This window comes from Mus caroli, chromosome 17 (assembly GCF_900094665.2).
Source record: "Mus caroli chromosome 17, CAROLI_EIJ_v1.1, whole genome shotgun sequence".
NCBI classification, from domain to species: Eukaryota; Metazoa; Chordata; class Mammalia; order Rodentia; family Muridae; genus Mus; species Mus caroli.
Genome location: NC_034586.1, coordinates 73,125,819 through 73,131,468, shown reverse-complemented (window position 1 = coordinate 73,131,468; position 5,650 = coordinate 73,125,819). Strand labels below are relative to the sequence as shown.

The window sequence follows — 5,650 nt, the reverse complement described above, 5'->3', positions numbered from 1 at the left end:
TTAGTTCATAATGTTGCACCTACAGGGTTGCAGATCTCTTTAGCTCCTTGGATACTTTCTCTAGCTCTTGATTCCCATTGTAACTTAAAGGGAAACTTAACACAATGTCAGGAGCCCTTGACCTCTTGAAGATGAAGAAGGATGTCCTCAAATTCCTTGCTGCGGGAACCCACTTAGGTGGCACCAACCTTGACTTTCAGATGGAGCAGTACATCTACAAAAGGAAAAGTGACGGGATCTACATCAAAAAGCTGAAGAGGACCTGGGAGAAGCTGTTGCCTGAGTTATTGTTGCCATTGAGAACCCTGCTGACGTCATCGTCATCTCCTCCAGGAACACTGGCCAGAGAGCTGTGCTGAAATTTGCTGCTGCCACAGGAACCACTCCAATTGCTGGCTGCTTCACACCTAGGACCTTCACTCACCAGATCTAAGCAGCCTTCAGGGAGCCACGGCTTCTAGTGGTGACCGATCCCAGGGCTGACCACCAGAGGCCTTTTATGTCAACTTGCCCACCCTTGTTCGGTGTAACACAGATTCTCCCCTGCAACAACAAGGGAGCTCACTCAGTGGGTGGATGTGGTGGATGCTGGCCAGGGAAGCACTCTGCCTATGAGGTACTATCTCCCGGGATGACCCCTGGGAGGTCGTGCCTGATCTTTACTTCTACAGAGACCCAGAGGAAATTGAGAAGGAGGAGCAGGCTGCTGCTGAGAAGGCTGTGACCAAGGAGGAATTCCAGGGTGAATGGACCGCACCAGCTCCTGAGTTCACTGCTGTTCAGCCCGAGGTGGCCGACTGGTCTGAGGGTGTGTAGATTCCCTCTGTGCCCATCCAGCAGTTCTCTATGGAAGACTGGAGTGCACAGCCAGCCACTGAGGATTGGTGAGCCACTCCCACAGCGCAGGCCACTGAGTGGGTTGGAGCCACCACTGACTGAGTGGTCCTGAGCTGCTGTGCAGACACCTGAGCAAAGGGGAAAAAGGTAGAAGGAAAATACAGTTCTTAAAAGCTGAAAATAAATAAACAAATACATACATACATACATACATACATACATACATACATACATACATGCATGCATAGTTAACTGACTTTCAACATTTGCCTTTAAAATTTCTGATAGTATCTCATTTTCATTTTAACAAATTCTATAGTGGACACTGATGACTTATATTTGCTTTTAGCAAAATTTAATTAAAGGTACAACACATTCATTATTAGTAGTACTCCTAGCACCTTGCACTGCATAGTGTTCTCAAATCCAAGAATACTTTTCCAGTTTGATAGTTAAATCTCACCATGCCATTGTTGACAGCATAATTTCCCATTCCCTACTGTCCTATAGGATTATATCATATCTTTTGTTGGGCAGCTTTTAAAACAATGAGCCTTGAATATAAATGACATGGCATGTATACAATTTCTCTTCCCTTATTGTTCCACAACATAAGTAAGTTATAATTGTTATCATTAAATGAATATGGAAGAAGAACAAAATCTTCAGGATATAAAATATACCTCAAATATAGGTATTGAAAATACTATAATAATTGTATGCATACAGATAAACCTTTGAGTTTTGATAGTACTGTATAGTTTTCACTTAGAGAAATATATTTTTACTAGACTTTCATATACTCATCAATTCAGTAATAGTTTTGCTGTTCTGAAATTTGCATAATGCTATTCCCAGAAAGATAGCTAAAAACTATGAAGAGTGAGATGAACTCATTTAAGTAATGAGTTCAAAAATCAAAAGGAATTTTGAAAGTGTTTTCTTTAGAACTTAAGAACTATTTCAATAAGTTGCTTCTGTTTTTTATGCATTTGTTAGAGCCATTTTAAAATTTCCATAATAACAAATTCCAACAAAATCTGTGAATTCTTCAATCACTTGGTTTGATATTAAATTCTAAAATTAGAGCATGATTTTATGTAATCATTCCAGTACCAATAGAAATTACTCAACACAAGAAAATAGTATTCTGTGAGCTGAAAAATGAAGAATGCATGTGGAAGCTCTAACACCACTTTTATGATGTTTCATTATTTATTAAATGTTTTGTGCACCTTTATACAGTTACTATAATTTGTATTTTGTTAATTCTACTTACACTATGCACCTTTCACAATATCCCCTAAAATAGTTTAGAAAAGAAAACCAACAATTTTTTTTGAATATGCCTCTGATGGAGATTTCAGTTTCCTATAACCTTTAATATACTAAGTAAATCATCTCATTAAGAAAATACTGCTGGGTGAAGGCAGATTTTTTTTCATGGAATGATTTTTTTTTTTAAATCAGAGCTTATACTAGTTAGCTTTACAGTAGAGTCATCTGAAAGGTGAAAACCACAATTGAGAAAATATCTTCATAAAGTACAGCTGTAGAGAAACCTGTAAGATATTTTTATTAGATAGTGATTGATGTGGGAAGGCCCTGACTGTAGTAGCTGCTGCCACATATTAGCTAGTGGTCTCGGGTTCTATGAGAATGCAGACTGAGCAAGTTATGGGGGCAAGCCAGTAAACAGCATTCCTTATGGTCTCTATATTGGATTATTTTAAATAATAATATTTCTTGTTGAGATAGTTTTAGTCTCTATCTATCTATCTATCTATCTATCTATCTATCTATCTTCATTGAAAATGGATTCTTCTTTCATATAATATATCCTGAATACAGCTTACTATCGCTCCATTCCTTTCACCTCCCCACCCCTTTCTTGGAAGCCTATTCTTTCTTGAAGAACAAACAGGTGGAAGATACTTTATATATTATGCCTAATTGCCTAAATCTGATTTTCTATTATTTAAGCATTATATTAATATTTTGATACTGCATTAAGAAGACTCCATGTCAGAGACAGCTCTGTGTGAGCACGTGGTTCTGAAGCAAGGCTTGGGGATGCTCTCGTTATCATTCCTATGAATATTTATTTGAAATATCCTTAATTCTTCATAATCTTTTCAGAAGTTTTCTATCTTCCTCTGGAAAATACTAACCTTCTAAATGTATGCTTCCTCCTTAGAGTTCCATCTATTCTTTCCCAAATCCATTTTATGACGCAGCATCTGGAAGTCTCAAGACAGTGTTGCATCATCTCAAATCTTAACACCAAAACTAGGTTTCCATCAATATGTGTTAATAGAAAATCTCATTCACTAAACTGATCCTGTGTGAAGTGAAAGAGAAAATATTCAAATGTTAGTTCGATTGCAATGTATTGAAACATACTCCTTACAGATTCTTTGAATATTTCCATGGAATCACTGACAGATCCTTAACTTCACTGTATATCTGAGACTTCAATAAAACGTTCTGCCTAATCAAAAAAAAAAAAATAAAAAAAAAAAAAAAAAAAAAAAAGAAGTTCAAAACATGAGCAAAATGTAGAGAGAAAGAACATTTTATTGTATTATCTAGTAAATATCCATCGTAAAAAATTTATTATAACATATTTTGACATTGCCAAAGTTAAAATACACACAAATAAATATAGACACTTGAAACTATCTTAAGCATTGAAACGCTCAAGTTGATGAGTGTGCAAGTGTTTGGCTGAATTTGTGGCTCACGAGTATGAATTCATTAAATCAGTAACAGGGTTAAAGTAAGAAAGACTGCAAAGCTGCACAAAGACAAGAGTTGACTAATAACTGTGCAAAGAAGAAAAATGGCATTTTCCTGTAACTGATATAGATCTGTTAACGATATTTGCTCCTTGCATAGTGCCACCACATATTTTACATAATGTTTTAAGATGCCTGAATTCCAAAGATTATAACTTTCAAAAGTGGAAATATGTTAGATTAAGGCATTTCTGCTGTCCTACTGTGTCCTCTAGCATGGGGCTGATGTTATCAGGAACTTCTGTAGAATCATGAAACTGTACTGTCATACTTCCTGATTGATTAGGAATATGAGTTTCTCACTGATAGGTTGGAGGTTCAGTTGTATGCTTGTAATTGACTGACCTCAAAAGTCATGTTTACTGATGATTGGCTAATTTTCAAATAATGAGTTCTATTTCCTGTTATTTAATTTGTGGGGAATTGCAGACATAAGCAATGGCCCAAGCTTCTGACCTTCAGGCTAAACTCCTCCCCAGTTACCTAGCAACAGTAAAGATCATAAAAAGGGCTGTTAGACCCCCACATCACTCTCTTACTCTTGCTCTCTTACTCCTTTGTCCTCTTACCTCTCACTTCTCTCTCCTCTTCCCTTTCTCTTTGTCTTCTTCTGTCCTGTCTCCTCTCTCCTCTCTCCTCTCTCCTCTCTCCTCTCTCTTTCTCTCTAGTCTTTCCCCCCAGCCCCTCTCTCTCCCCCTTCTCTCTTTCCTCTGCATTTCTATAATAAAGCTCTTAAACCATAGAATGTCTCTGCTCCTTCAAGACCCACTGCACACTCTAGTCAGTGTTGAAAACTCCTTCCCTATTCCCTCTCTCCTACAACCCCAGGGCTTTAGCAAGGTAGCTCTGGGTCCCTGGTCAGGGGGCTGCCCCTCTTCCACCCCCACTGAGTTTGTCAGGCATGCTCACCTGGGGCCTTGTGAAAATGTGTCAGGCAGCTCTGCCTGCTTCTGCCTGCCCAGAGCACAGGAACTCTGGCCAGATGTCAGGCCCCTTTTCCTCTCCACTTTTCCCCAGGGCACCCAGCCCCCCTCCCCTTTTTTTTTGTTCCTAACATCGGTTAGTGGTTATTTATTCCTCACTTGAAAACTTAGCCAAACTTTTAATTATAAATAATAAAACTTTTAGAATAGTTGCCAATTTATAAAAGAAATGGCATGTATTCCTATAGCTGTCAAAGCTTTACTGGAACCAACTCATAGTTATTGTCTTTTAGAGTATAGTTATTATTTCTTAAGGTTATTTCTTAACATTAGGAACAATTTTTCTCCACTTTCCCTGTGATAGAATTAAAGGCATGCAACAACACTGAGGCCTGTGTCCTAGTTAGGGCTTCATTGCTGTGAAAAGACACCATGACCAGCGCACTCTGTATAAAAGTAAGCATCACATTAAGGCATACAGTTTCAGAAGTTGAGTCCATTATAATCATGGCAGAAAGCATGGCAGCACACAGGCAGACTTGATGGATTAGCTTAGAGTTCTAGATCTTAATCTAAATGGTGCCATGAGGAAACTCTCTTTTGCAGTCAGCTAGGAGGAGGCTCTCTTTTGTACTGGGCAGAGCTTGAGCACTAAGAGACCTCAAAGTCTGCCTTATAGTGACAAACTTGCTCCAACCGAGCTAGGCCTATTTCAACAAGGGCACACCTCCTAATATTGCCACTTTCCATGGGTGAAGCATATTCATGCCACCATATTCCAATCCCTGATCCCTACAGGTTTATTCAAACACATGAGTCCATGGGGGCCATATCTAGCCATAGCATGATCCAAAATACACTGAGTCCAACTTCAAAAGTCCCCATAGTCTATCATAGTCTCAACAATGTTTAAAAGTCTATAGTTCAAAATCTCTTCTGAGGTTCATGCTATCTCTTAAGTACAATCCCCTATAGTATCTAAAACCAAAAAAACAAAACCCAAAAAACCCAAAACAACAACAACAACAATAAAACAGATTCCAAAACTTCATAGTGAGGAAATACTGGACCGAAGTAAGTCAGAAAACCAGC

At 38.4% G+C, this 5,650-nt stretch overlaps 1 pseudogene; it reads left to right on the top strand.

Moving 5' to 3' along the window:
• The first annotated feature begins 104 nt into the window (after positions 1-104).
• On the top strand, positions 105-939 carry LOC110284061 (annotated as a pseudogene).
• Positions 940-5,650: the final 4,711 nt, after the last annotated feature.